This window comes from Sitophilus oryzae, unplaced genomic scaffold (genome assembly GCF_002938485.1).
Source record: "Sitophilus oryzae breed Bouriz unplaced genomic scaffold, Soryzae_2.0 scaffold_1059_pilon_pilon, whole genome shotgun sequence".
In the NCBI taxonomy this organism is placed as follows: Eukaryota; Metazoa; Arthropoda; class Insecta; order Coleoptera; family Curculionidae; genus Sitophilus; species Sitophilus oryzae.
Genome location: NW_022145681.1, coordinates 6,022,647 through 6,046,709, shown reverse-complemented (window position 1 = coordinate 6,046,709; position 24,063 = coordinate 6,022,647). Strand labels below are relative to the sequence as shown.

At 32.5% G+C, this 24,063-nt stretch overlaps 1 protein-coding gene and 1 long non-coding RNA gene across 10 annotated transcripts in view; one reads left to right on the top strand and one right to left on the bottom strand.

Annotated features, from left to right (window-relative positions):
• Nucleotides 1-24,063, bottom strand: part of LOC115877105 (voltage-dependent calcium channel type A subunit alpha-1) — a gene marked incomplete at its 3' end in the record, with an annotated part of 233,608 nt that overhangs the window by 104,919 nt on the left and 104,626 nt on the right.
• LOC115877144 lies at nucleotides 11,068-12,511 on the top strand. The gene is made up of 4 exons (XR_004049290.1): nucleotides 11,068-11,514; nucleotides 11,590-11,748; nucleotides 12,031-12,167; nucleotides 12,467-12,511. It is a non-coding gene; the product is annotated as an uncharacterized LOC115877144 (long non-coding RNA).

Below are 24,063 nucleotides of genomic sequence, written 5' to 3'. Positions count from 1 at the left end.
ACCAAAAATATACAAGACGCTCTTGACAAACCTATTTTGCCTTTCACGTCCAGAGACCCAGAGACACTAAAATAATGAATATATGACATCGACATCAAACCTGGCTTAGAAATTCTTAATTTATTTGAGACTCTGAAAAAGAAAAGTTGAAAGTTTCGATGAACCGGATGAACTTAATCGATATTGTGTTCTATGTATTGATGATATAATATGAATATCAAGTGCAATTTATTTTATAATAGTGGTCGTGATAATATTGTAGGTTTTGAGGACCAGAAGGGGAACAGAGAGTTTAAACCAGCTCGGGTGTCTAATGTTGTTATGGAAAGAGTAAGTATCTTTACCAATGGGAAGCAGTCCCTAGCTTATTTTACACGCTTTTATTTAACTTGCTTTGTATGTATGTTTGTTCGGGGCAAATCTTGTAAGCTAAATTAGAAGAACTTCCTTTCATTGTAGGAAATTGAAATTTGGCATGTAGTTACAGTCCCGATGACCCGAATTTTTGACAGCTGTCAAAAAAATTTCAAAGTTGTCCGATTTTTATAAAAATATATATATAGGATCGCCATGGATTAAAATGATAGAAAAAAAATTGAGCTGTCAAATTTGACTGCTGTCAAAAAAATCTCAAAGTTTAGAAGTTTATTTTTTTTTATTAGAAGAACATTTAAAAAACTTTGTGTCCGAATATTACACACTGGTACTGAAAATTGCCAAAATGATCCGGCAAACATCTTATTAAAAACGGCAGACCTTATTATAAAAAAAACGAGACCTCTGTTCTTTTCTCTCTGAATTGTCATGAGCCAAATACGTTTAAATTACCTATACGGTGGGTACCGCTTAAATTCCTGTCCCGATGTTAAAGGATGGCTATAGAATTTCAATGCATTTCCTACATAAGTCTATCCTTGTGTGGTAGGAGGTTTGACTAAACAAGGATGAACCTATGTCTTGAAACCATTCGACTCGATTTTCTGTCCTCCTTCAATACTGGGACATTAATTCTCTCATTGCTCTTATGGGGAGACCGCGGTATAGGTAATTTAAACGTATTTGTCATGAGCTATCCATAAAAATTAAAAATAGATACAGATAATCAGAAAAACAGTAATTTAGAAGTGAATCTTGTTTGTCATTTTGCAGGATACCTAATAATAAAAATTACTTTGAATGCCGTAGGCAATGATTGAGTATTAAAACTAAAAGAATTTCGGACTTCCATTGTACTACTAAACTACAAAAACCAAATATATCACACAATAAACAAAAATAAAAAAACAAAATATATCACTCAAGAAAAGAATGAAATAAATTAAGCCGCACGCTACTGACTCAAAGCTGCCGTAACTGTATGTTGTCAATGACAAATACTACGACTGACTACGACACTGGTTAATTTCTGTTGCTGGCACCCATAATGGCGGCGTGCGCAAGGATATGCGCGTAGCGTTCCCGCCAAGGCGAGTTGGCCTGCCGTGTGATTTATATGCCGTGGTACTACTATGGCGAGAGTGCTAGATGCTCTATACGCCATCTAGCGGTAGCTGTGAGAATCACAGATCGTACTGCCAAAATTAAAACCAGCGGCCTACTGGACTTGCTGGTTTTAATGCTTGCTTCATCCACGTTACCGTAGATGGAGCTAAGAAGGCTTAGGTAGGTTATATATAATAAATAAACAAAAATACGAGTAGCGGAAAAAGGGGCCTAAAAATCTCCGAAACCGGTCGTCGAATGGCTGTTCCCTTCAGTCTGATGAACTTAATGCAGAGAATAAGCATATATGTAGAGTTTTTTGGCCTCTTTTTCCGCTACTCGTATTTTTGTTTATTTATCAATAATTTCGTGTTTAACTTTTTCTAAAACACCATTTTTCGACCATGTCTCCTGAGCATTTTGTTTTTTGACTCAAGTCCATTGTTTTTTGACTCAAGTCCCTTGGTTAATTTGTAAAAGCGAAATGAACTTGCCACCAACAATTTGCAATTGTTTCAACTATCAATACTTCATCAATCAATCAGCCATGATGTTCGCCGGCGCCCGTGCGCCCCTTATTGACGAACCGCCACTGTTATCAAGTGTAATTTTTCAATGCAGAAAATGGCAAACTGTTATGTTTTCCAGCAAATAGAAAGAGCAACGGATGTGTGTAATGGAGAACAGTTTAATAAGCTAAAATAATATTGGTTTTTAACTTGATGAACGATGATGATTCCCGGTTTGGATGTGGGTGTAGAGTAGTATAATGTAACTATTGCGACTCAATATGCAGAGTTGGAAAATACACAGTTATGAAGTTCGGAAATACTCGCGAAGTTTTTTACGGAAAACCGTTTATTAAAACTGCCTGAGGATTTTTAGCAAATTTTTGATAAAATTGAAACAAGCAACGTCAAAAACAGAGATAAACAGGTATAGAACATTATATTTAAAATATGTTTAGAATTTCATGTTGAAATAAATAATCTACTGTATGTTCCTGGATTGTCTTTGAGAAAAATGTGTGCATTCTTCATAAAAAAAATGCTTAAAAATGTCTATACACACCTCTGTGGAGGATTCATCTCTCCAAAAAAGTCCTATGGGTATTTCTTACAGTGACGAAATATACAGAGGAATATTTTCTTGTTCTAAAATGGGTAATCTGGTTTACATTTTTCCAAATTTCCAATACGTTTTAGAGAAAATTAAAAACAACATGAAAAAATAGTTGAATTTTCCTTTCCATAGTTGAAAGTCTTAAAAATCTAATCTTTTTATTCAAAGTAAAAATCAAAAGGCGCTTCTAAAAGTGGCTCACCCCGATAACTTTTTTATTTTTTTAGATAAAAAAACGAGATTTGGTATATTAGTATATGTTATGATTGACGTATTCAATTGTTTTTGGTCACTTCCTGTTTCACTGGAAATTACTACAACTTTTGATTTTTAAATGGCACCGTCGGTATTTTTTTTTTACTTTATTCGATAGAAAATTACATTCTGACTAGAATGACGTATAATATGTCAACTTTTGACATTCTCGCTTAATAAAAAATCGTATCTTAAAATTCAATCTAGAGTGCCATGGCTATGTTAAAAACACTAATTCTTAATCAAGGAGCTTTGGAAAAATATATTCGATCGTCTAATGTTTTTAGTGTCTGTCCTGGCCAGTTAGAAAATGCTCAAATCGTATTTTTAATCATATCTCAATCTTTTCAAATGGAACGAGGGTGGCTCATTAGCATATTTGGAAAAGGCATTTTTTTACGAATAATTTGATACCACACACTTGGTATTTCGAATCAAATTTTGGTTACGAACCGCAAGTTATAATTTCAAATAAAACATATGTGAAAATGTTGACATATATGATATGTAATTCTATTCAGAGTGTTATTTTCTATCAAATAAAGTAAATAAATACAGAGGGTGCCATTTAAAAATCAAAATTTGTAGTCATTTCCGGTGAAACAGGAAACAATTGAATACGTCAATCAATCCTAATTTATGTCATATCCTAATATACCAAATCTCGTTTTTTAACTGAAAAAATAAAAAGGTTACAGGGGTGAGCCGCTTTTGAGACGCACCCGGTATATCAATAATAAAAAAGTATTTCCTCTTGTAAAGACAATCTGTGGAAATATTGTATATAGATTTCAATTTAGAATAGAATTTAAAAAAGGATTAAATATACAGAGGGTTCTATTTAAAATAAGAATATTGGCAGCCATTTCCATGAAAAACCAACAAAGTTGAAAATATTTTGAAAGGGGAAAACTGAACTGCATTTCAAAATATCCATCATTTAAAACTATTCTATTATTATAATCTTAAGGAACATCAGAAAAGATCAGACGAATAGCAAATCTTCTTCTTCTCTCCCCCCCTTTCTCAACCCGGATTCATCTAATCGTCTCTCCTATCCTTTTCCATGTCTCCCTATTTTGTGCTACATTTAACCACCGTTTACCTCTGCCACTTTCCTAATGTCATCCACCCAACGTTTTTGTGGACGTCCTACACTTCTTTTAGTTTGTCTTAGCCTCCACACTGTTATTCTTTGCGCCCCTCTGTCTTTATCCAGTCTAGGAACATGGCCAGCCCATTGCCATTTCATTTCAGCCACTTCCTGAATTATATCGGTAACCAAACAATATATAATTGAAACGACTCTAAGAAGCGTCGTAACAAAATCAAGATTGTTAATATCGAAAACAAGATGAAGAGTGCATCTACCAGGTATCTTGAGAATATTGGAGAGACGAAACGTCACCTAAATGTACGAGTTAACGAGTGCAAAAAATATGATACACATGATGGCAAAAACATGTACAGGGTTGGTCAAATTCGACGCTTTTAAATGGAAACACCCTTTTCTATAGGAGATAGACGAAAACTAATATCAGTGTCTGAGCTCAATTTTCATCAAAAACATGATGGTGAAAACCGCACATCAATATCTGTTACCGTTTCGGAGTTACGGGGTGTTTTTCAAAAATGTGCATTTTTAACAAATCGCTGTAACTTTTTTGCTATCGAAAATGTTGTATTTCTATAAAAACATTTCCAAAGCACCTTTTTACCTAGAATTTAATGGTTTAAGTATAATTTTTTTAAAATTAATAATTTAAGAGTTATCAACAGAAAAATTGATTTTTTATTTGGGACACCCTCTATATTTTTAATTAACTGAAAAGAATTTAAAATTACCTTTCCAAAAATATAGTACACTTTGTATTTTGTTATAATCCCCTTCGAAATACAGAATTTTTAAAAGTTCGCCACTTTTAACCAGTGGGCTTTGGACCCTTTATTGATGATATGCCCTTAATGGAACTCGAAAATATATTTTTCCAGCAAGACGACGCACCGCCTCTGATAGCTGAAGCTATCAGCAAATTTTTGCATCCAATTTCAAGAGTAATTGAATAGCCAACCAAGATTCCAGCCGTTGGCCGTCGAGGCCGCCTTACTTAGTGCCCATGGATCTAATCCTATCGATATATTTACGGAAAAATAAAGGTTCCTTGTTCTTCCGTATAATCTAGACAAGAATTAGAATTACTTAGCAGTTATGAGAGGGTATCTTTCACCCCCACTGAGTTAATGAATTCCGCGAGAAATGTTCAAAAACTGCCCCGTCTGTCCATAACAGAAGACGGTCGATATGTCGAACACCTATAGCAAAATCTCATGTCTTGGTTTGCTATTTATTTTTCTTGTTATTAGATATAGTTTAAATGTGATATAGATAGATATATAGATATAGTTATAGAATTCTGCATCTCTCATAGCAAATATTATTTTCGTTTTAATTGATGCTCACAGCTAGATTTTTTTGCATTACAGCCGGTGCCGTTCAAAGCCTACTCATTTAAAGCGGGCGAATTTTTATATACTCTATATCTCGAAGAGGAATCGAGCAAAATATCAAGTGTGTTATATTTTTGGAAAGGCAATTTTAAATTATTTTCAATAAATTAAAAATATACAGGGTGTCCCATATAAAAAATAAAAATTTCTGTCGATAATTCTTAAATTATTAATTTTAAAAAAATTATACTTAAACCATTAAATTCTACGTAAAAAGGTGCTTTGGAAATGTTTTCATAAAAATACAAAATTTTCCATAACAAAAAAGTTACAGCGATTTGTTAAAAGTGCATATTTTTGAAAAACACCCCGTAACTCCGAAACGGTAACAGATATCGATATGCGGTTTTCACTATCATGTTTTTGACAAAAATTGAGCTCCAGACACCGATATTAGTTTTCGTCTATCTCCTATAGAAAAGGATGTTTCCATTTAAAAGCGTCGAATTGGACCCACCCTGTACATACAAGAATATGAAACAATATGATCGGGTATTGCAGTCAATGTTTAAGCCAAAAAACACAATATAAAATGGTCGGCAGCTCAGGTTGTCTACAAGGAACCTCGTTGTAAAAAAACATATATTTAAATAGATCGTTCCTTATATCAAGGAACAATAACACCTATAGCAATCCAAGTATGGAAATTTCCAAAATTTTACAGCCATATCAAACGTAGTAATGCTGGTATCCTTACCAAACAGGCTTACGCTTAACTGCATCTGACTTTTTCACAGGTTAGTGGAGTTCTCTTTCATAAGCTTAGTAGTTTTAGGACTTAGATAGCACTTAGGTTATAGTTATTTGAAAACAGATAGTAGGCATTCTTTTTATGTTTTCTGACGCAATATCCGTTTTTTGACTGAGCAGAAAAAATGTATTTTTGCAAAGAAAAAACAAGAAAAAAAAATATATAAACCATCTATTATTACATCGATAATAATACATCCAATCGATACAGCGAGGAAACTATAGAAATTGAATTAATTTTCGTTCTAAAAATAATACCGGAATTACTCGTGTCCGATAGCGTTGGTGGTGCATCTGCGGACTGCAACTCCGTAACAGAAAATCGAAAGGGCCAATCTGAGACCAAATTGATTTGGGCCCGACGAATCCTACCTTTTATTTAGCTAATTCCGGATATTTACGAAGTTTCCTTCAAAATCGGAGTTGTTTTTCGAAATTGTAACTCACTTTTTTCGAAAGTTTTTAAGTTATAGAGTCTGTTCATTTTATCAATAGTCTATTATATAGGGTCCGGTAATAGTACGTCGGGCATCTGTAACTACTAGAATAAAAAACTTAATAATTTTGTTTAAAACAAATCTAAAGTATGTACGAGGATGTTTTTTTTTCAGGAAAATATTATAACTTCTACAGGGTGACTCAAAAAAGTATCAGTGAATCGGGCTAATTTTTTTTTTAAATGGAACACCCCGTATTTTACTGCATTTTTGGCTTCCTTTCAGATCACTTTACACAGTCCTAAGATACAAGTAAATATATTTCGATAGTTTCAGAGATATTAATAAATAAATAAAAAAATACATATTTTTCAGCCTTTCTTAAAAACAAATTAAAAATGCAAGAACTATCCTGATACCAAAACTATATTAGGTACTTAGGTACTTTAGATGGTCTGTATTTACTTTTTTATAAATATGGTAATCCTAAATAAATCATACAGGATGTTCAAAATTTTACGCCAAACTTTTGAAAATTTAAAATAATTTTTCTTCGTTTTTTTTTAAACGGATTAAACGGAACACCCTAAATATTATTCTTTCAATAGATTCGCGGTTATATATTTTATATGGCATTTTTCATAGTAATTTTTTATGAAAGCCACCCAATTATTTTTCTCTCGATTTTACCGTTGAGACCCTATAAAATAATACTGCGTGTATCTGCGAAACCATTAAAGATTTTGAAATACTTTAAATACAATAAATGTCATTTTTTTAATTCTCCATCTAATAAAAAATAATATAGAGGGTGTTCCATTTAGAAAAAAAAACACAAAAAAAATATATTTTAGAAAGTTTGGCGTAGATATTTGAATATCCTGTATGGTTTAAAATTACGATATTTATAGCAAAGTAAGTATAGACCATCTAAATTAAATACCTAATAAACAAATTTATTCATATCTTAGGATTATGTAAAGTGATCTGTAAGGAAGCCAAAAATGCAATAATATACAGGGTGTTCCATTAAAAAAAATCTTTTCAAACTACTCGGTCGAAGAGTCGAATAAACAATGGAATAATTTTCACTTGTAAGTAACTATACCATACGACCGGAAAAAAATGGTGTCAAAGACGGCTAAGGAATGACAATCGATGATAGTTTTTCTTAGCCCGTACTCTTCTTTATTTTTTAATGGCCTTTACTGCCAGTTGGTCTCAAGAAGATTGTAACTTATCTTTATACAGGGTCCGGCAATAGTGCGTCGGGCATCTGTAGCTCCTAGAATAAAAAATTTGGGAATTTTGTTTAAATGCAAACCTAAATTATGTACTAGGATGTATTTCAGGAAAATATTTTAACTTCTATAGGGTGGCCCAAAAAAGTATGAATGGATCGGGATGATTTTTTTTCAATGGAACATCCTGTATATTATTGCATTTTTGGCTTCCTTTCAGATCACTTTACATAATCCTAAGACATGAGTAAATATATTTCGTTAATTTCAGAGATATTAATAAATAAATAAAAATTATGTATTTTCAGCCTTTCTTAAAAAAATTATTAATAATACAAGAACTGTCCCTGAAATCAAAACTATATTAGATATTTACTTTAGATGGTCTGTACTTACTTTGCTATAAATATGAAAATCGTAAATCATACAGGATGTTCAAAATTCTATGCCAAACTTTCTAAAATATGAAATAATTTTTTTTCGTTTTTTTAAATGCAACACCCTGTATATTATTTTTTCAATAGATGGAGAATTAAAAAATGAACATTTTTTGTATATAGAGTATTTCAAAATTTTTAACGGTTTTGCAGATTTTCCCAGTTTTGTATTTCATATGGCATTTTCCACAGTAAATTTTCATCAAAGCCACCCAATGATTTTTCTCTCATATTTTACCATTGAAAGCGCCATATGAAATAAGACTGCGTGTATCCGGAAAACTATCAAACATTCTGAAATATTTTAAATACAAAAAATGTTAATTTTTTAATTCTCCATCTAATAAAAAAATAATATACAGGGTGTTCCATTTAAAAAAACGAAGAAAAAATATTTTATATTTTTGAAAGTTTGGCCTAAAATATTGAATATCCTGTATGATTTACGCTTACCATATTTATAGCAAAGTAAGAATAGACCATCTAATGTAAATATCTAATATCGTTTTGATTTCAGAACAGTTTTTGTATTTTTAATATATTTTTTTAATAAGGGTTGAAAAATATGTGTTTCTGATTCATTTTTTAATATCTCTGAAACTACCGAAATAGATGAATCATTGATCACACACATGATCATATCTTAGGATTATGTAAAGAGATCTGAAAGGAAGCCAAAAATGCAATAATATACAGGGTGTTCCATTTAAAAAAAATAATCCAGATCCACTCACACTTTTTTGGGCCACTCTATACAAGTTAAAATATTTTCCTGAAATACATCCTAGTACATTCTTTAGGTTTGCACTTAAACAAAATTCTCAAGTTTTTTATTCTAGTAGCTACAGATGCCCGACGCACTATTGCCGGACCCTGTATAGAGTAAATATTATTTTTAAATAATGTTGCTTCAAATTCAAGAATAAATATTTTTTTTGTAAATAGATTTGTGTCGTTCGATCCTTTTTTAACCTCTCTATAATTATTGTTAATTTTTGACATTTTTCATATCAAATATTATATATTTTTCTTGTCTTTTCGCAGTTTGATTCACGTGTTTCAGTAGCGTATCTGGTAAGTTCGTTGATATGCTCATTCGTTAATCTTTTTATTAAACATGTTACTAAACATGAAGCCAACATGGGTCCGGTGAACTATCCTGACACACGATTTTTGCATTTTTCTTTTTTTTATCAAAAAGTAGCCATTTTTAGTAGTAGTTTTAAATAAAAATAAATGGGGATTATGCACAGAATTTTAAAATATTTTAATTTAATTTTAGTAGTTTTATCTTTTGCCAACATTTTAAAATAAAAACCAGAAATAATTTGTATATTCTCCTTTTATATATTATTAATTATTATTATATTATATTCACTTTTGAACAACAAACTAGAACTAGAACAACTACTATTTCAATTTGGAAGTAACTTTCCATATAAATGAGGATTACGCCTCTTATATTCGACCTCCAATTCATTCAGTAATTTTTTAATAAAAATATAAGTTTTGGCAAACTATATTATGAATCCAAGATTCTAATTTATTCCAAAATTGGCGATCGAATGGTGATTTCTATACAGTTCGTACCAATTGAATTTTTACTCACGTGATTAATCTTGACCGGCACAGAGTTTATTTATATATTTTATTTTAACCAAAATAATTTAGGAAACAAAAATAAATTAATTATAAATATATACAAATATAAACAGTTATTATCTACATCAACAAAACTCACCTCCTTAACAGCACTTAAAGGACATAAATGGCCATTACTACCGCATTCCCGTTCAAAATACTCTAATAAGTGTTTTTGCATTAGCTGTTAAGCTATCTTCTACACTTCGCACCAAAAGAGGTTCTAAAAAGAACAATGTTCGACTCCAAGATCTGCTAGAACAATTTTTTAAGCTTAAAATATCACAACACAATAATTCATTTAAATCAAAAACTCGTAATGCAAAACTAAAGTGTCAAAACGAATGACACTCTCAGGAAATAAATAAATAAATAAATGAAAACTTGACATTTTTAACAATAGAGCTATCACCTGAATCCCCAGCTGAAAATTTAAATTCCAAGGGAATCTTCATAAGGGTCAACGGAGTGAATCTATCAACATTCGGAAGGGGGTGAGGCGGGGTTGCATCCTGTCGCCGTTTTTTTTTTAATATCCTCTTAGATGATATTCTAAAGAAAAAAATTTCTAGGAATCATCAAGAAATATGGTGGACTCCCTTTAGCTTGTTATAAGATCTCAGTCAAAGAATATACCTAGCTAGAAAAAGAATGGTCTCTGCCATACTGAAAAATGGTCTTACAGAAGTGACGCCATCTATTGAGTAGGGCTTGTTTTAAATGGATCGAAGCGCGGGCTTTTTAAATGAGCGTATTTATTGAATTTTACTCTAAAATAATTAAATTTGATTATTAAATCTTATTTTTTACTCAAATTCAACAATACTAATAAAAAGAATCGTTGTGATGTGTAAAAAATAAGATTTAACAGTATAATTTATACAATTAATAAATAAAATTAAAGCCAAACATGTGTAAATATTATTTATTATTTTAAAGTTTTTATTTATAAATCAAATATTTAAACATCGTTTATTATAATAAAACAAGACCAACGTAATACGCCCAAAGTTTTGTAAATGGAGTAAATATAAATAGGAACTTAAATGATGGTAGAAAAAAAAGACTTACATTATATTTTTAGGGCCACAACCAAAAGGAATTGTCTAATTAAAACACATATAACAAACATATACAAACTAAAATATATGGGAAACTGAAATTGAGATCTTTGAAAGGACGTTTTTACCGCAACCAGTTATACACAAATTTATTAGTTCTGTGACGAACCACCGGTCGCGCTTAAGGCGAAAATATTTAGGCAGTTCAAATCAAATCAAGTCAGTTCTAATCAAATAATATGGTACCGTCAAAAATAGAAAAAAGTTTTACTGGAATTTTAGTGATTATTTAAACTTTTTATTAAAAACAATGATGGAATCAGACCGTAAACCCTTTCATAAGTATGTTGTTCCGATGCCGGATTTGTTTTCCAAAAGACATACATTCTCGAAGAACGATCCTACATTATTTCAAAAGTGATATCAAGTGCGAAACCTTAAAATGGAAAATACAACACAGTAAGATATTTATAAGATTTATAGAGTTTGTGATTTACATTTTTGGAATCAAGATCGTACCTGGAATAAAAAGAGGTTTAGAAGTTAATTCTAAAGTTTTTATATACACCAGTTCATATGGGTAAGTATATGCATTTAGTTAAATAAAGAACGTATTCAGATATTTTGATCTAATAACATTAAAATAATCTTTTAGATGATCAACCTACTGGTAATTTGGTGTCCAGTGATGTCGATCCAGGTACAAACCCTGTATTTAAAGACAAAAATTTGTTGTAGAACTTGTTGGTGGACCAGTCTGTTGTTTGTATTAGACATGTACTGTTACCTGAGATAAAAGCAGTAACTGAAAAGGGTAGGTACCTACACCGTAGGCCAAATTAATGTCTCAAAATATTCAGTAATGAAGATGAACATTATTTTAAAAAAAAATATCATATCAACTTTATAACATGAGCTTAATTGAGCTGTAAATAAACAAGTTATGGCACTGGCTACTTTAATTTGGCAGAGAGTGATTCAATTATTAGATATTCCAAAGTTTATTAAAAATGTTAATATGTATTACGAATCCAAACTGAATTTGGTTTATTAAAATTATCGTTTTAGATTTTTTAAATTGTATCTATCATTTTAGAGAAAGGATCAGATAACCCAAATGAGGAATCTTCCAGAGTGCAGATGATGAAGTTTTTGTGAGTGAGGTATAAGATCTGTCTCTTGTAAGACCTCTTTTAAGAATTTAACCCAGGCAGTTGTTTACAACCAAGTTAGGTAAGAATTAAAAAATATAATAAGTGGAGCATAATACTCAAAAATGTAAATTTGCTTTATTAGCAATTGTTTTTGAATCCTGCTTATTAAAAGGCATATAAACTCCATAATTATTTCTTATGAAAAATAATGCTTGTGTTAACTTAAAGACTAAGATAAAAAGTTCATAGCCAATTTCTGTTGAGATTTTAGAGCCCTTCGCAACGGCATCAACTTTTAATTTTTTCCTCCTACTCCTATAAACCATACTCGAGGTTTTTTTGATGTGTCACATAATTATACATATTTATTTGTTTGAGATCTCAAGCATAGCAAAGGAATCGTACAATCTGTGAATTCAGTTTAATTACTAAGATCAAGAATGATGAAACATTCATTATGATTATACAGAGCTACAAAGAGTTATGTTGAGAATCCAAATTATCATAATGAATTGAGACGAGACAACACCTGGGTGGAAATTGAGGAAAAATGCAGATAAAACGCATTTTTATATTAACGTTATCCAATGTGTTTATCAAATCGTCACATAGATAATATTTCTCTACGCATAATACTAAAATTAAAAAGGTCAGGTTAAAACAATTTTAATTATCCATCGCGTGCGAAAAACAGTGCTTCGCATGGCTTCGGCTTCGGCGCGCTTCGCTCAAGTGCTCAACATGCTTTAAACTTTTGCGAAGCGCCAAAATGTCATTGGATTAATTGCATGTATTTTGATTCTTCGCGTTACTTCGCTTTAATCCATGGGTCTATGTATAAAAATGGGTCTGCATTTTTATACATAGATACCATTGATCCAATTCACATTTTTTCGCCGCGCTTCGAATAAGTTCGCGACAAAACTTTGTCAGTTGTATTTTATATTATTTAATGCTATTGTATTGATTTATAATTATTATTATATTTATATGAACAAGTTAAGTATAGCAGTGCCGTGCGAGCCTTCGTCTGAAGAAGAAATTTTATTTATTGTATAATTTGTATTATTTACTTTTTTAATAAAGTTATTACTAATAATAATTATTCAACATATCCAGTTAATTATTTTTATTTTATTAACTATAGCTGTTTTTTCAATCTATTTCATATTTTTTGATGAGGATAAGTTAATTCTAAATGAAACGTCACCTGTTTGAGAACAATACGATATAATGGAGCGATGTCGCATTTAGATTAACTTATTCTTATTAAAAAATAGGAAATAGAAGAAAAATCATTATTTTCTGTACAAAAAAAATAAATTACGTTCCAAAAATTGATAATAGATGGCGCTAGAGTATGACGCAACAATATAGTTACCTGTAGTTAAAATGTAAAAGTTTCCTGTAAAATAAAATAAAACTGTATCATAAGTTGTGTAACGACCCGATGCATGGCGCCACTGAATTCTCCAACAGACGGTATCATTTCAGTTTCCTATATATTTTAGTTTGTATATGATAACAAATTATAGTTTGAAAAACGTTTTCATAATCATTTGATAATATTATGATGCTATGACAACGAGAATATTTTTAGAGAATTTGACAATAGTATGACAATGGCCGTTGGAAACTATGGAAACTACAAAAAAGTTCTGATTTAACGCCATCTGGCAATAACTAGTAGCAACTTCTTAACATAAAAATTAATTGTAGTACCACCTAGAGCCTGAGGCTCGAACTATTTTATTTGAAATTTCCGTGAAAACGGTGGTACCGCTTTTGCTATTTCACTTTCCTGCTTCTGATCTCAGTTATGCAGATGACATCTGTCTCCTTTCTCATAGTCATGCGGATATGGCATCAAAAATACCTGACTTGACAAAGGAAACTCAAATTGCAAGTTTTAAAATCAATATTAAAAGAACTAAATTGATGAGAGGTTGTACCAACAACGTCGCTCTCTTTATCATTGGAATAACACCTATAGAGGAGGTAAATAATTTTACTTACTTAGGTAGTATAATCTCAACCAACGGAGACACAGAGCAAGATATCATAAATAGAATAAACACGGCGAGAATAACATTTGGAATGCTCAACAATATTTGGAGATCTAGACAGTTCTCTCAACTTACTAAACTTAAGATTTTCAATTCAAATGTCAAGCCAGTATTGCTGTATGGTGCAGAGACCTGGAAAGTTATATCACCACTAATTAACAAACTCGAAGTTTTCATAAACCTCTGTCTGCGAAAAATTGTAGGAATATTCTGGCCAAATTAGTATTGCGAATTTATGGAGCTTGACCAACCAGAGACAGGTGTACAACGAGAACAAACGTAGGAAATGGAGGTGGATTGGTCACACTTTAAGGCGAAGCGGCAACGACATCAATGACAGAGCTATTGATCCACAAGACAATGAATCCACAAGACAGTAGAAGAACCGTTCGTCCAAGGTCCAAGACATACATCGCGAAGGACAATTAAAAAGGAGATCGAAGCAGTAAACCGATTATGGCGAGATGTTAAATCAATTGCCAACAACCGAACCCGCTGGAGAGCGTTTATTGAAGCCCTATGCTCTACGTAGGAATAAAGTACAAAATAAACGAAAATAAGTCAGCCCGGCGCCGAAAATTTTTATAGTTAACAACAATGAATTTAAAAGTCGCGCCCTCGATTACTTAACTAAAAGTTTAATTGGTATCGCTTATATTGATTTCATTTTTACTTAGTATATTTCTGTTTTATACTCGCAGATCCAAAGCTATAATTTTACCGGACTTATCGAATATCATACATTTATTATCGACGTCGTCCATAAAACCACATTGCCGCTCGATCGCTCTACATCATCGGCGAATCCTTGAAATTGACATTCGAGGCCGGCTAAACTGCCTGATCGAGGAAGGGTCAGGTTTTTTCCCGCGGTTCCAAGGGATCTAATTAATTTTCTGTTGACAGCATGGAAAAAAACGGCGCCGATATTTTTACGAAGCGGTAGAGTCTCCGATTCTCAATAATTTTCCTCCTTTGAACTGCTAAACCCCCTTCTACATGTGTAGAGTATATTAAGATATTTAAAGATACCATGTAGCACCGATATCCTCTTCTTCTTCTTCTTCTTCCGGTCCCATATGCAAAATTGCACGTTGGGGATCATTTGTACACTCTCCTCAATTGATTGTAAGGGTATTGTCTACTGCCGGACGGAATATGGTTATCGCGTCCGGTATCCCGCTCCAATCCATGATGTTCCGGAGCCATGAGTGTTTGTTCCTGGCACTCTTCGACCCTCGATTTTGTCTTGCAGGACTAGTTTCGGAATAGACATTTTCAAATATTGTCTGTGAAATGTGATAAACTGCTAATTCCATTATTCCTAATTTTACAGGAGAGCAAAAAAACGGTATAAAAAAAAATATGTAGTATGTATTTCCTACACATGTAGGAAGTATTTTCATGCGTTAATATTATAAAGAGATAAGATTTTTATTTGCTGGGGAACCATAAAACTCAATATTTCGTGTTGCATAATTTTTTTCAGACACAATAGGAAAATAGCAGATATTCGTCTTGCAGAAATAAGAAATAAAAATATACTTCTGGAGATAGCAACCTTTATTGTTTGAAATTTTGAAAATGGAATTGAATATTACCCAAACAGATTTAGAAATAATCAATTAAATTTAAAATATATGATATTCATAACCATATATTTTTTTATAATATCGTCGGTCTAGAAGCAAAACATAGAAGTCCAAATTTTTAATGCATTTTTAGATAACTGGAGTAGCAGCATTTTGGACTTAATGAATATGAAAATAATTTAAAAATTAAACTTATAATTCTAAGAAGATATGGTAGAATCCTTCCATGCTTATCCTATTTTTTATACAACGGTAGTAGACCGAGCTTGGAAAACCAGTGCGTGATTTTATTAAATTTTTATTACTTTTCTCCTTATTTTTTTAATTTTTATAAAAATTATGTATCATTTACGTGGAAAAACGTTGAAAAAAATAAAACTGATTAAGTATTATGGAACTTCTTGTACAAGTAAGTAATGGTTATTTAAACTATTTATAGCACGCCGATGCGTATACAGAGATAACGTATACAGAGAATTTCGTTTTTCCCCTTACCCTTTACGGATACCCCGTATTTACAGAACGGATCGACGCAGGGTGGGACTGACCATATTATAGAATATAACTATTGGGGGGGCCCCAGCCTTCACGGGCCTCCTTTATGGTTCATTATTTATTCTTAACAATATTTGCTTTTGCATTGCATTATGGCATTTGCATTGGATTGGTTTACCTTGCATTAGGATAGGTCCCTGATTTCTATACAGGGTGAGTCCTAAATAAGTGCAAATATCTTCAGGGCTGGTAAATCTTGATAAAAGAAACATAATATTTTCTCTTTACCGTTTTTTCAAATAAATCCAAAACAACCGAGTTATTTTACTTTTAAATTTTCCAATTTTTTGCTATAATTTTGAGAAACATTGGATTTTCTTTCTTGTAAATTTAATCTACTACCTATGTTACCATATTACAAACAAAGTATGTTTTTAAACTAAAAATTAAAAAAATTTCCATTTTTTTTTAAATTTCAAATTTTCAAAAAAAAAACAATTCGCGCAAAAAACCTCATAATCGTGTTTCTTGGGTTGAAATATACTACCCCTAAAAATATTTGCAATTATTTAAGACTCATCCTGTATATAATAGGGAAAAATTGACCAAAACGTAAGGCGAAAAAATACGCAAAAAAATCCACACGGGCCCCTTCTTACACTGCCACCCGGGCCCCTTTGGCCTACTACTTACTGTACTAACGAAACATACCAATAAGAATCCATATGTTTGCTTTAGCGTGATCGTAACGGAAATTATGGAGATAGCAGCATTTCGGTGGCTATTTCAGATCACTTGGAGTTAGCAGATATTATTGAGTTAAAATGGCAAATTTTCTTTAATGGGAAAAAATATATATTTGCCGAGATATTTGCTTTCCCTACTTATGGAGTATTTTTTTCTCTTTCTAATGGTATAAAAAAACTTGTTAACGTAAAAAATGGAGTTAGCAGGTTATCACGTTTCACTGACGATATGACATTTTCCGGGTCTTTACTACACTCAAATGCAAAAAAACGCAACGGAGAAATTTTTAGTCAAATTTAAAGTGTTATATTTTTGTTTCTTCTAGCCCTATTTTCATGAATTTTTTAGCAAGCTGTATACAATTATGTTAACTTTAATTCGTAAACTAAGTTTTAATAAACTTTAGTATTTGGCATATTATACAGGGTTAATCGAGGGGTTGTTTTTTTGCCTTAACTTTAAAACACCCTGTGTAATAATTTCATGTATAAAATTTCCTAAAATATAATTTTACAGTCAGAACCGTGTTTCCCGAGTATCTTGTTTTTTGGATCATGTCAATACATGCCTTGGTTAATTTTTATGAGCGAAATGAACTTGCCACCAACAATTTGCAATTTTTTCACTTATAATTTTTTTAAGTTATTTTTCAATAGGACAAGGCGGCTTTGGTCATTATTGTGAACTATATACTACTATGAACTGCCCATCATGTTCGACGTTTGGGAAATGCTTGGCACGAGGTTTAGAGGTCGCGAAGCGGTACCATCTTCATTAAATGAACGTCACTTGGTTCTTAAATAAGAATGGAAAAGCATAACGCAATATGATATATGCAGCCTCAATGACAGTATGAACGGACGCATACAGGTAGTTATAGCAACCAAGGGAGGTAATACCAAGTATTAGGATATTTTTGAAAATTCCACACCTGTAATTTTTAACCAATCAAAACGTGTTTTTTGACAAATCACCATGGCAACAGATAAATTTTAGTGAAAATTTTTTCCTTTTGGGCACCCAACAGCGAATTATACTGGAAATTTTTTGACGTTTATAATGACAGAATATCTTTTTGAGAGTCTGGTTTTTATATTTTACATGATAATTTTGACACATTTCAATTACAAAGCTGAGATGAAAGTTTGTAAACTGCTTCCATACGCTTGATTTCGATTTCCTAGTATTCGCGGGTGTCAACTGCTTAATCTCCTGGCGAATATTTTCTTTGCTTTCATGACCGAAGCGAAACATTTTTTAAGCCGTGTCGCTTGACAGCTTCAGAACTGAAATAGTTTTTAGGTTTGGGTGTCACCAGCCCCGGATCTACAATTTTTTTGAACCGGGGCAAAAAATCGATAGTAGCGTTTGCAATAAATTAATTTAAAAAAACTTACAAATATCTAGATATAGGTAGGCATTTTTCGTAAACGGGACAGAATGAGCCCTTAAGATTCATTAAGAGCCTCCGAATTAGTGGAATAAATTAATGGTTTCAATTAGCGTAGAAGTTTGTTCTTTAATTTCATTGTAAGCATTCAGTACGTCTAAATTAGTGGTAGTCATTTTCAATTAGTAGAAAAAGTAAACAAACTTTTGACTTTTCCACTAATTATACTTCAAATTTTGCGGAAAATGTCATTTTGTCCATTGATTAGCATCCGTCAAGAGAAATCGTGGTTAGAAATCAAAAGTTTATTGTTTTATAAGCTAAATATTTGACTTCCTTTATGGATACAACTGACTACCGCAAGCTGTTGCTAGGATGTTTTATTAATTTTAATTGTGTTTTTTAAACATTGTTAATGATCGTAAACTAAAAAGTGTAATTAATTGAAACCGCTAATTTATTCCACTAATTGCGAGGTTCTGAATGAAACTTTAGGATGTGTTCAAAAACTAACTGGGCGTTTTAAAATAAAATAAATACTTGATAGAAGAACGTAAGGTGCATACTAGGGGATTTGTGGAGCAATTTTTTTGATTTTCAACCATATTATATTATGATTTTGGCGCTCCCTGACACTGGCGCGCGGGGCAGGCGCCCCGGTTTGCCCCCCCCCCTTAGATCCGAGGCTGGGTGTCACTTAGTTGTCATAGTAACTAAATAATCAATTCGACCAAAAATCGAAAAATACATTTTAATTATTTGATTTTCAAACACAATTTGGTATGGAATTTTCTTACCGAATACCACACGAGGTCAAATTAAATCCCGACATTTTTTCTCGCTCCATGAATATTTTTAGAAAATTATCCCTCATCTTCGACTCGGGATAATTTTCAAAATATTCATGAGCTCGAAAAAATTTCCGGAAACAATTTGACCTCTTGTGGTATTACTAGTGACAATTTTTTTTTTGTTTATATATACTTGAATATTACAGAGATGTTTTCTTTAATATCGTTAGTTCTGTTATCGTTATGAATGTTTATTAAAACCAGGACTTTATCGTTAGTCTTTAACGTCTTTTAGAGTATCCAATGCAGCGTGCAGCGTAATATGATTTTACGATAATAGCCACCAAAACCATCTCGTCATATTAAAAAATTACATCAAAAAGAAATAAAAATTGAAAAAATTGCAAATTGATCGTGATCAGTTTATTTCGCTCGACACGAATCAAAAAACAAAATGCTCAAAAGTGATGGTTCTGACCGTAAAATTATATTTTAGGAAAATTTATACACGAAATTATTACACAGGGTGTTTTGAAGTTAGGGTAAAAAAAACAACCCCTCGATTATATACCCCACTTCTAATCTGCCAAATACTAAAGTTTATAGAAAACTTAGTTTACGAATTAAAGTTGATATAATTATATACTTTGCAAAAAAATCATGAAAATACGGCTAAAAGTGACAAAAATATAAAACTTCTGAGTGTAGATTAAGCAGTTGTTATTGTTCCCATTTGTTATTGACAACAGAGCCGAGATCCACCTGATCAATGATATCGCCGCTTAGAGTGAGCTTAACATTTTGGATTTGTCTACTAATCACCAAAGTCTTTGTTTTTGAGGTATTAATATGTAGCTCGTTGTTGTTCCACACTATTTATCTTATTTAGAAATCCTTAAAGATCTTCCATACTGGAAGCTAATAAAACAGTATCGTCCGCATATCTGATATTATTAATGGGCTTTCCATTGACCTTAACACCCCGTACTGATTTTCGAGAGCAAGCTGGAATATTTTTGCGACATAGATGTTAAAAAGCATCGATGACATAATGCATCCTTGTCGTGCTCCTTTGGTTACTTCAAAGGCTTCGGTCGAGACTGTGTCATTTATCTGTTGACAGCATGGAAAATAACCGCGATGATATGTTTACGAAGTAGCAGAGTCTCCGATTCTCAATAATTTTCGTCCTGTGAACTGCCAAACCCTCTTCTACATAAAGTATATTAAGATATTTAAAGATACTATGTAGCGACGAAAGCATCATCATTATTTTTAGCTTATTTAACAATTTCCAATTATGCCTCACATACTCCCTTTGTAATTGGGCCCATTGTTGTCTATTGTTGGCTATGCGGGCCCAAGTTCTCCCTGCGGATTTTCTAATATCATGGTCCCACCTCAGATTCGACTTCTCCTAGGTCTCTTAATCCCTCGTGGGTACCAAGCTGTAATTTTTGTGGTCCATCTGTTTTCCGTTCTTCTTGCCAGGTGTTCTGCCCAATGCCATTTGAGGGATTTGTTGGATGACATTTATTTCCTATTATCCATCTATTTCCTGGATTTTTGTCGTATTCACTCCTTCTTTTACGGTCTCTCTTGGTTATTCCCAGCATATTTCGTTATATTGAGCGTTGTGCGATCAGTTTCCTTATGATGTTCGTTTTAAGTGTCCAAGTTTTGCATGCATGACTGGTGGTATACTGTGCTTTAGATAGAGTGGTATTCTAGATTTTAATATGATGCTAACTTAATTTTTTTGTTAATTTCTGGTAGTAGAAATCCCGAGCTGTGTATTAAATGCTGTCCCAAATAGAATATATTTTTCTACTATTTCTAATGTTGTGTTATTTATTAGAATGTCTTTTCTTCCACTAGTTCTTTTTAGGTGGTCGAAGGCTGGTAAAGGATCTCAAGGAGATACTCCAATGTCGAGTAGGAGTATTTCATCAAAAATTGAGAAATGTCCACTGTTAAGAAGCTCTGCCAGCAAGTCCTATTTCCTACGTCCTCGAAGGCTCATGAGAGCCGCGTGACCACTGGTAATGTATGGCATCCAATGGATGGGTGTTATGCAGCTAACAGGAAAAGGGCGAAGGCGATATTCCGGCGCCTCAAAACCGGTTCTCTCGGCTAAGGATGGGCATCCCTACAGAAAGGCCCCTGGTCCTCCAGGTTGGGGGTTGAGGCAACGGGCTAGCGACCTGTTACTCGACAAAAAAAACTTAATTGCTCAAAGAACCCTAAAAACGCAGACGATATATGGAAGAAACCAATCATATTCTAGAATGCGACTATATCTAAAGAATAAAACATTCGACCAATGTGTACTACCAGTCATGACCTATGCATGCGAAACCTTGATACTTAAAATGGACAATATAAGGAAACTGCAGGTCACACAACGCTCATTGGAACGAAATATGCTGGGAATAACCAGGAAAGACCGCAAAAGAATGACAGCATGGTACTCACGAATTACGAGACCTATAAGACCGGACCTGAGATGGGACCATGATATTAGGAAATTAGCAAGGGTAACTTGGGCCCGCATAGTCAACAGTAGACAACAATGGGCCCAACTACAAAGAGAGTACCGAAATATGTGATGGAGGTTACATCATAATTAGAAATGGTTGAATAAGCTGAGAATGATGATGATGATGATGATGACAAAGATAGTAAAATGTTTTTTTTTTAATTTTTAAAAGGACTTAAAATGTAAAGGACTATGATTATGAGCTTCAAATAGAAGACAGAAAGGTGTTTTTTTTTCGTGCAACGATCCTTCAGGTCTATCGAAGGCGTACTTAAGCTGTTTATGCAGCGTTAAGCGATCTCCATCACTTAAAGCACCTGTATTTCTCACAACATTAAGATTAATAGCCCGCTCCGTGTAAATATATAGGATTTGGCCGAAGGTTCGGTCGAAAAATGCTGTCGGATTTCGAAGCCAGCGAGCATCATCCTCTTCAAGTTGGAGCTCTTCGCCGCTCAAAAGTATACATAAGATTAATCGTAGGCTTTGTTTATCCTATGTAAATGCTATTAGCGCATTTACTCCCGCTTTTACTCTCCTCTCCCTGTGCCTGGGCATTTATTTTCGAGCAGACTTCTAGTGATTTATCATGCATCCCTAATAGACTGATTACTTTGTTTTAGACGGTCTTTTTAACGTCTCAACAGGGTATAAGGTTTATCTTGTTCTTTATTTGTCCCAGTTTTTATTAATGAACTCTCTGCTACACCGACCTATTTTACTATTGTTTTCGCTAATTAACTGAATCGTTCTTTTCATATATTTAACTTAGCTAGTAAAAGCAAGCTTCAGTATAAGATAGTAAACATAGTCATAACATTATAAAAAATTCAGCATCTGTAGGAAATTTTATATAGATTCAGAATATATACACCATTGAAAGCTTTTTTATCTTGGCATTGTGAGAAAATTAATTTTTTGGACTCTTGTTTTCAGCTATTTTTGATGAAGTGTCAAAGTCCTCTATATCTATGACTGTTCTCGTAGTATTAGAACGACCTATATTTTCTTATTCTACACCTTTTAGTTAGTAAATAAGAGCAGTTTGAACAAAATCGATGACATGACGAAAATCGCCAATTTTTATGACTATATTTATGGAAAATAGTCGAAAAATTGCCCAATTTTTGGCTATTTTTTACACATTTTCAAAGGCATTAGAAACTTATTAAACAGAGTCATAAAATTATAAAAAATTCAGCACCTGTAGGAAATTCCATATAGATTCAGAATATATACGCCATTAAAGGCTTTTTTATCTTGGCTTTGTGAGAAAATTAATTTTTTGGACTCTAGTTTTCAGCTATTTTTGATGAATTGTAAAACGTCCTCTATATCTATTACTGTTTTCGTAGTATTAGAACGACCTATATTTTCTTATTCTACACCTTTTAGTTAGTAAATAAGAGCAGTTTGAACAAAATCGATGACATGACGAAAATCGCCAATTTTTATGACTATATTTATGGAAAATAGTCGAAAAATTGCCGAATTTTTGGCTATTTTTTACACATTTTCAAAGGCATTAGAAACTTATTAAACAGAGTTATAAAATTATAAAAAATTCAGCACCAGTAGGAAATTCCATATAGATTCAGAATATATACGCCATTAAAGGCTTTTTTTATCTTGGCTTTGTGAGAAAATTAATTTTTTGGACTCTAGTTTTCAGCTATTTTTGATGAATTGTAAAACGTCCTCTATATCTATTACTGTTTTCGTAGTACTAGAACGACCTATATTTTCTTATTCTACATCTTTTAGTTCGTAAATAAGAGCAGTTTTTTTATCTTAATCCTTGTGAATCAAGATTAGGAAGATTTTTTTAATTAAGAACCTTAAATAATAAAACTATAGAACTGAAATATAGTAAAAAAATAAGCTTGATTAAGACTGTGCGATTTATTTTTTTGGTGATAAGCTTATTGAAATAACAATATCTTAATAGTCTATAGATATATTCCAGGACATGCTTTTAAGGGATACACTTGGCACTGGAAATAAATGCATTCGTTTGATATAAAATAGCGTCAATATCCGTGTTCGATAGCGAAGTGAATAAATACAGCGATCGGGGTTCGCGGTCCATTGACCAGCGTCCGGGACCGTTCCTTTTACCGGTCAGTTCTTACAAATGGACCGGTGACGTACAACTAAAACCACTTATCCACTTGAGTCCGATTTTCGGGGGCCCACCTTTGATATTCTCGCTATTATTGGGCGCTCACGAATATATTAGGATCGCTTCCACACGAAACACCGACAGGGCTGTACTCCTGTCTATATTATTTTTTTCAAGATGTATTTTGACAAAGATTTTATATTAGAACCATATATTTTACTTTTAATTTATTA